This window comes from Muntiacus reevesi, chromosome 11, assembly GCF_963930625.1.
Source record: "Muntiacus reevesi chromosome 11, mMunRee1.1, whole genome shotgun sequence".
In the NCBI taxonomy this organism is placed as follows: Eukaryota; Metazoa; Chordata; class Mammalia; order Artiodactyla; family Cervidae; genus Muntiacus; species Muntiacus reevesi.
In genome coordinates this window covers 62,523,250-62,532,167 of record NC_089259.1, presented here as the reverse complement: position 1 = coordinate 62,532,167, position 8,918 = coordinate 62,523,250, and the positions used below count along the sequence as shown (strand labels likewise).

At 37.3% G+C, this 8,918-nt stretch overlaps 1 long non-coding RNA gene across 2 annotated transcripts in view; it reads left to right on the top strand.

Annotated features, from left to right (window-relative positions):
- Positions 1–1,436: 1,436 nt before the first annotated feature.
- LOC136144435 (uncharacterized) overlaps positions 1,437–8,918 on the top strand; it is a 55,929-nt gene continuing 48,447 nt past the window's right edge. For both annotated transcript variants that reach the window (XR_010658544.1, XR_010658545.1), the window contains exon 1: positions 1,437–1,726. This is a non-coding gene — a long non-coding RNA (uncharacterized lncRNA). The remainder of the gene's footprint in view (positions 1,727–8,918) is intronic.

Here is an 8,918-nt window from a genome sequence, read left to right as displayed (position 1 = left end):
AGTTTCTGCTTCTTTGTAATGTGTTAGATCCTTTTTTTAGATTTTCAATAGTTTTTGGAAATCTTCCATAGAGGTTACATATTTTTAATTCTTCACCTCCCAGATTGCCCAAATAGTCACAATAAAGTTACTTGGGAGGCTTTAAAATGTATTCTTAGTTGCTCAGTCATATCTGACTCTTTGTGACACCATGGACTGCAGCACACCAGGCTCCTCTGTCCACAGAACTGTCCAGGCAAGAATATTGGAGTGAGTTGTCATTCCTTTCTCCAGAGGATCTTCCTGACTCAGGGATCACACCCAGGTCTCCTGCATTGCAGGCAGATTGTTTACTGTCTGAACCACCATGTCTTCTTCGCTTTTCATCAAATTTTAATTGGATAAACTTAGTTTAATGATGGTACTGATGGCCAAATGCATTGTATCTGTTGTGTATAGTTAATAAGATCTCCTTGAAGAATAATGCAATGGTTCCCTCTGCGTAGACCAAGCTTAGATCCTGACTCAGATTAATCAAATGCAACTGGCATAAGTTATTTAATACCTCTGGACCATAGTTGTATCATTTCTAAATAACAGGTTTTTACTGAGAGATTTCCCTTAACTTTAATTTTTTATCATACTATACTACAAAGGAATAAAAATATTCACTTTGTTTTTCAACCTCTACAGTAGAAAGTTTAGACTACAGTGGTATCATTTAAAGCACCATTCTGTCTTCAAATCACCAGATGTAATAAATTAATAGGATCTCAGGGGAATATGTAAGCCATCCTGAATGTAAGCCATTTTCCCAATATTTTTCTATTATGGCTCCAGAAAAAAATCTTGGTCATCTTAGACAGTAAGAAAATTCTTCTGACTTTCAAAATTTAATCCAAATTCAATGTCCCCTAAAATATTCTCACAAAGCTTTCTTTGTGAAGCATTTATACTGGACAGCATTCATCTTGCAAAACATATTTACCATAGTAAAATTTATCCAAAGATGACACAGTTGTGATAATACCAAGTAAATAATTTGTCTCTAAAACCAGTAACATCATCTGTTCTCCACACACAATATCGTCCAAAACATCTTCCTCTTGTAACTCATTTTAAGAGTTAGCCTTAACCTGCAGTAAACAAGTTATTAAAGCTGTAATAAAGAACCAAATATAATAAATATCAAGAAGGTAGAGAAGTCAGGAATAGATCCCAGAAACAGATGCTTAATAAAATTGATAGTACTTGTGTCTGTATTAAGCAGATCTTATATTTTAAAGCAGCCATGAGCACTTCTTACAAGGGGATGCCAACATTCCTTCTACTCAAGATGGGTTCATGTTTCCTCCTTTTGAATTCGGCCTATCCTGAGTGGCTCAGTGGTAAAGAATCCATCTTCCAAAGGAGGAAATGCAAGAGAAACGGGTTTGATCACTGGGTTGAGAATAACCCTTGGAATAGGAAATGGTAACCCACTTCAGTATTCTTGTCTGGAAAATTCCATGGATAGAAAAGTCCATGGGGTTTCAAAGAGTCGGACCCAACTGAGCACCCAGCACACATGAGACTACTTTGTGCTTTCTGAGGCAAGATCATAAAAGCTGCTTCAGCCTGGAGCTCTGAGGACGCTTATCTTAGAAGCCAGGTACCAAGCTGTGAAGAAGAGAGGATCCTGGAGAGGCCAGATGGCACTGCTTCAGCGGGCAGCCTTAACCAAGGCTAGGAATCAACCTCCAGAACTGTGAGTGACCGTGCTTTCAAATGATTCCTGTCCTCAGCTATCATCTCACTTTCAGCCTTTGAGTTTTCCCAGCTGAGGTTCCAGACATCATAGAAATAATTGTCTTCTGTGCTCTATATGTCAATTTTAACTCACAGAATCCATGAAGATAATAAAATGTTCACTTTTATGCCAGGACATTTGGGGCATTTTGTAATGCAGCAGTAGATTAAGCAGAGCACACTATATTAGCCAAACTTTTTTTTTCTCCTTTGGCTACCAAGTGGAATATAAATCCGTGGTCCCTCTACTCCAGAGGATTAATAATCAACAGCTTTCTCATGCTAAAGAAAGGTGAAGTTATACTGATCACTTTTGAACATGATTAATGCTTTTCTGCCTATTCATTGAAATACAAATTATATTCATTAAAACACTCTTTTAGATAAATTATTCATTATTCCTCAAAACTCATAATGTATTGATAATAGTATATTGATTTGCTTTTTAAAACTTAATCCTGTTGTTTGCCAAAATCAGCAATACACAATAAAGATTCCTTCATACTTCCCTTAACTTTGTCTATTTAAAATCCATTTAAAATGCCAATGCCCCTCAAAACTCTCAGGGAAAAAAATACTTTAAGGTTATTATATCATGCCCCTGGTATTTTTCTTTTTGCCTTATCTTGAAATTTCAGTCCCTAAATTCTCCCTCTACTTGAGATGACAGAACCAATTTCTCTTTATCCTTGTGTTGGTCCAAGAGAGCCTCTCTATCCCACTGCTCTCCTGTCCCATTTATGATTCTTTTTTCTCCTCTGTGAGTTGAAAATTCATGGTTTATTGAGAGGAATAAAAAATATTAACAATGTCCCTATGATCTTGAAGAGTAGAAATGAATCAGCAAAATACAAACTGTTTTCTTTCTCAGATGAAATATTAAAGAATAACAGTAGATATAATAGAGTTTCAAGAGGCAACAGAATTGATTTTAGAAATAGAATCCAACCTGCTAATATCATTAAGATAGGCTAGAAGAGTGAAATAAACAGTCTGATTACTCATGATAAAAATAGAGGTTTTAGCTTTGGCATTCAAATATTCACTGACGTAACTCCTGCCTGTATCAGAAAACAAGAGAAAACCATCAACAGGCATTATTTATTAGGACTTTCAACATTGTAGAAATGTGATTAAGATACTATCTCTTTATTGTTTTAAATGCTTACAAAAGTGCTGCAAAGTAGATACCAAGGATCCTAATTTTCCAGATAAGAAAACTGAGGTCTAAAAATGTAATATAGCAATCTAAAAGACTGGTATATTCATTTATATGTAACTCAGAGTTACTGCTTTTGTCACCTCAATTAATATCCCCTTCACCAACTAGTGTAGTCACAGAAACAATCTCATTTCTTTCTTCTTTCAACATTACAGCCACTTTTAAAGGAACTGTTCTTCCACTTTGCCAGGATAATTCCTAGAACACTTATCAAGATAATGCTATAAGCCTAACCAAAGATGTAAGAATTGCATTAGTCTGATTTTTATTAATAATACTGTATGATACAGTATGTTCCTGTTTGAGAAAATAACAACTTCTACTATATTTCTTATGTAAGCATGCATGAGTGTTTGAAAGATGAAGAGTGTGTGTTTTAGGTATACATTTAGTCACTCATGTACAGTGCTTACCACCTAGGCAGAATTTAGACAATATATTGCCAGTTGAGGGCTTCTCTGCTGGTTCAGCAGTAAAGAATCCACCTGCAATGCATGAGACCCTGTTCAATCTCTGGGTCGGGAAGACGCCCTGGAGAAAGGAATGGTTACTGACTCCAGTATTCTTGCCGGGGAAATCCCATGGACAGAGGAGCCTGGTGGGCTACAGTCCATGGGGATGCAAGGAGTTAGACATGACTTAGAAACTAAAGCACCACCCACCATCAGTTGAAGGTAATCACAGGACGCATTTAAAATATCTTATTAAACATCATCATCCCAGTTTTTGAAGATCCCTGGACAAAATCTCACAACTGCATTGACTATTCATTTTAATTTTTTTAATCACAATTTTAAAAATTGTTCCTCTCACAGCTAGAGAGACTAACACCCATTTTTATTTTTACTTTCTAACTTTCCAAGATGTGTACTTTATAATTTCACCTCTCTTCTCAAATGTCTACTTAGCTGGTCTTTGAGAACTCTGTCCATGGGTGACTTATTTTGGGAGATACAGTACATGTTTATTACTACCTAGAGGTGGTTGTCATTCTTTGCTGCTTCTAAACCATTCATTTCCTTTACCCTTTCCAAACTCCCTGCTCCTCTAACAATATTTGATCTCAGGCACTTTCTCTTCTTTGATGTCAACTATTAACCTCTCATTTATTTATTTATAATCCATTTATAGATAACATCTGTTTTTCCACTTTAACTCTGTATTAATTATTGAAGACATCAACATTCATAGAGAGAATCCATCTAGCATCTTGATCTCTCAGCTCTTGATCCTGTTAGCTTCCACTGCTTTCTCCTCCATACATCATCATTCATGAAATGTCATCCTCCAAAATGTAACTGACTCTGCCATCATGATCTCAAGCATTCCACTCAGGCAAATAATTCCCATTGTTGCATTTGTACTTACTAAAGTATTCCCATTCATCCAGCTCTCCTATCTCATGAAAACTTGCCATCAGCTAACACTACTTTCTGTTCCACTCTCATATGATAATCGTACCCCCTATCTTAGAGAAAATTGATGTAATCATATAAAACATCCTCTCATTTTATCAACCAAACTCATCAATCTGATGGCCTTCAAATTTGCAGTTTATTACCTTCTGAGTATTTCCACTTTTGTGAATATTCTATTTTTCTCCTACATCATACATTCTTCCCATCCTGTGGTTCATTATCATCAGCATACAAACAGGTCTTGGTATTAACCATCTTAAAACATTATCCTTTGATTTATTCAACTACCACCTGACTTGTTTGACATAGGACATTTCTCAAAATTATAATTCTTGGCATTCTTTTCTAGTCAAGTCCAAAATTTTAGATATCATGTTATACTGATAACTACTAAATATTTATGTTTCCTTAGAGAATTATGTTATTTTCTTCATGAAGTCATTATCTTTTTAAACTTACATTTTATGTTTATTGTCTGTGCTCAACCATCAGGATAGGGCTTCCTTGGTGGCTCAGATGGTAAAGAATCCACCTGCAATGGATTTATTGGTCTTCAGTCCATGGGGTCGCAAAGGGTTGGACACAGCTGAGCGACTAAGCACAGCACACAGAGAGTCTTCCTAAGTCCTAGATGGAAAAAAGTTCAAATCCCTATTTAACAACTTTCAGTTCAGTTCAGTTGCTCAGTCATGTGCGGCTGCTTTGCGAACCCATAAGGTGCAGCACACCAGGCCTCCCCGTCCAACATCAACTCCCGGAGCCCACCCAAACTCATGTCCATCGAGTCGGTGATGCCATCCAGCCATCTCATCCTCTGTCGTCCCCTTCTCCTCCTGCCCCCAATCCCTCCCAGCATCAGGGTCTTTTCAAATGAGTCAGCTGTTTGCATCAGGTGGCCAAAGTACTGGAGTTGCAGCTTCAACATCAGACCCTCAAATCAACACCCAGGACTGATCTCCCTTACGATGGAGTGGTTGGATCTCCTTGAGGTCCAACGGACTCGCAAGAGTCTTTTCCAACACCACAGTTCAAAAGCATCAATTCTTTGGTGCTCAGCTTTCTTTATAGTCCAATTCTCACATCCATACATGACCAATGGAAAAACCATAGCCTTGACTAGATGGACCTTTGTTGGCAAAGTAATGTCTCTGCTTTTAAAAATGCTGTCTAGTTTGGTCATAACTTTCCTTCCAAGGAGTAAGCGTCTTTTAATTTCATGGCTGCATTCACCATCTGGTGATTTTGGAGCCTGGAAAAATAAAGTCTGACACTGTTTCCACATCTATTCGCCATGAGGTGATGGGACCAGATGTCATGATCTTAGTTTTCTGAATGTTCAGCTTCAAGCCAACTTTTTCACTCTCGTCTTTCACTTTCATCAAGAGGCTCTTTAGTTCCTCTTCACTTTCTGCCATAAGGGTCATGTCATCTGCATATCTGAGGTTATTGATATTTCTCAAAAACAACTTGGAGATCAAATAATATATTTTATTTACCAAACTTTGATTGTTCCACACACTAAACTCTCTTCAAGTCCTGTCTTATTTGTACAAAGTACCACCTAGTTTCTCCAGCTCAGAACATTAGTTTATTAATCAGCTCAGGCTGCCATAAATGAAATATCTATAGTCTGGGTGGTTTGAAAAACAGAAATTGCTTTGCTCACAGCTCTGGAGGCTGGAAGTCCAAGATTCTCAAGTCTCAGATGGCCAGCTTCTTGCTGTGTCCTCACAGGGCTACAGGAGAGAGAGAATTTTCATCTCTTACAAAGACACTAATCTCATTTTGAAGGCTCCATCCTTCCAATCCACCTACACTCAGTTACCATCTACAAGTCCCATGCCCAAACACCACTGGAAGGGCTCTAGCACTTCAACAGATGAATTCTGAGGCACACAACTCAGGATTGAGTTGACTAGGTGCAGAGTATATAGCCTTGATTCTTCCTTTTCTGATTCTTCGTATTAGTCAATCTAGCTTCAAATCTTGGAGAAGGAAATGGCAACCCACTCCAGTATTCTTGCCTAGGAAAATCTAATCAATTGTCCCCATCTAATACCTTAAGACTGCTTCCAGCCATGTGATTTATCTAGGACATAACAGCCTTCTAACTTCTAGTTGGGTTCTAAGTACTTTGTCAACTCACAGTTAAATGTCTAAGTCAATGGGCTGCTATAACAAATTTTAGATGGAGTAGCTTAAAAAGAACAGAAATGTATCCTCCAAGTTCTAGAGGCCAGGAATCCAAGATCAGGGTTCTGGGGAGAGCCTCTTCCAGGGTTCAGACTGGAAACTTCTCATTGTATCATCGCATGGCAAACAGCAGAGAAGGTCTCTGGATTCCCTTTCATAAGGGCACAAATTCATTCATGAGGGCTCTGCCCAGTGACCTAATAACTTCCCACAGGCCCCAACTCCTAACCATCAAATCAGAGGTTAGGAGTTCAACATCTGAGTTTGGGAGGGAAATAAACATTCAGTCTACTGTAGTCAAAGTGATCTTTTTAAATCCAGTCACATGACCATACTTTTCCTTTGCTTAAAGTCCTCCAGTATCTGTCTCAGCTATTCACCTTACCATACATGGCCTCACATATTTTGGCTCAGACAGTCTATTTCACTTTGCCTCCATCTTCTCCACACTGGTCTTGTTTCCAAACTTTGACTATATCAATTTGTTCTTTATTAGAGCCTATTTGTTATTTAATCTTCTTGAGGTGCTTTTGTTGTAGACCCTTGTTTGACTGTCTCAAACTTTAACCCAAATGTCACCTCTCCACAGAAGCTGTTCTGATGACCACCTCAGCTAAAGAAGATGCATCTTTTAAGGACCCTCACTCAACCATGTTCATTTATGTCATTTTCTTCATGCATTTATTATCTTTTTAAACTTATATTTTTGTTTTTACTATCTGTGCTCAATCATTAGGATAGGGCTTCCTTGGTGGCTCAGATGGTAAAGAATCCACCTGCAAAGTGGGAGCCTTGGGTTTGATCCCTGTGTTGGGAGGATCCCCTGGAGAAGGGAATGGCTACCCACTTCAGTATTCTTGCCTGGAGAATTCCATGGACAGAGGAGACCATGGACTTGCAAACAGTCAGACACAACCAAGCGACTTTCACTTTCATTAGGATAGAACATTCTTGAGGCAGAAGTGTTGTCTTTCTTACTATCTCATAAATAACACCTAGAACTATGCCTACACATAAGAAGTAGTTAATAACTATTTGCTGACTGGCTTAAGCTTTTGGGCATATATATTAAAATCATCTGAAATGCAGAGCTGCAGAATATCAGTAGAGTTTAATTGATGTGGGAGAGAGAATTTAAAAAACATGTAAATTGCACATATACCAGACATCTACTGCCTAATGCTAGTCAGAATCAAAGATTACTAATTTACAAATATTTTATAGAGCATCTATCACTGATGCTTTTGCTTTTCATGTGAGGAAAAGTCACCATTTACTGTAAGCACTAATTTTCACATTCGTATGTTTTCAAAAGCAAACCCCATGCCATATATTTTATCTAAATTGATTTTTCTCTGTAAACTCAACGCTATCTAGTGCTGATGATTATTACTGAGGGTTCCATTATCCTTCATATAGTCATAGCCTCTCACATAAAGTTTGTTACACCAATTTACAACAGGCTTGTAAGAAACTCCTCTAAAAAGCCATTCCCGCTGTTTAGATTTTGCTGAATTTTAATTATCTTCCTAATTCAGTGATTCTCTTGCTTTAATGTGACTGAGAACCATATGGGTAAACAAGAAAAAGGGGCACAAAAATGTGATAAAAATGTAGATTCTGTTCCACCCCCCAACCAAGCTCAGAAACGTACATTTTAAGTAAATATGCCAGATGATTCCAATGCAGGTGATGCTGCATTTAATTCTCAAATTCATTAAGAGAGATTCCTTGAAGGCTTATCTTTTCTTAGTGGATAGTTGTATAACAACAATGTATTGGTAGCTGGAATCTTTAAAAAATAAACTTTCCCCAATAATATAAGAAGTGATTTTTTAGAAAAAATTTGGAAAGTGATGATTTATATGTAGGTGCAAGTATCACTTACAATCCTATGGCAACAGATAATCATTGCTAACTTGAGAATATATTTCTTAATATCTAATGCTTTTCTATTTTTCTAAGCATGTGCCTTATGCCAGGCACTCTTCAGGGGATACAGATGTGAGCTAGATGGAAAATGTCCCTGTTCACATTGCTGTTCTTGTGGTTTAGTCACTAAGTTGTATCCAACTCTTTGCGACCCCATGAACTAAAGTAGGACAGGCGTCACATGAACAGTCCCTGTTCATATAGAGCTATGTAAATCTCTTTTTTTATTAAAAAAAAAAAAAACTGGGTGTATACTATCAATACTTATTAATGATTATAAATTATTTCACTATATGGATGAACCATAATAGATATCTTTGTGAATAAATATTCATCCAAATTCTGTATTATATTCACATATACCTGTTTAAAGTTCGATTTCGAGA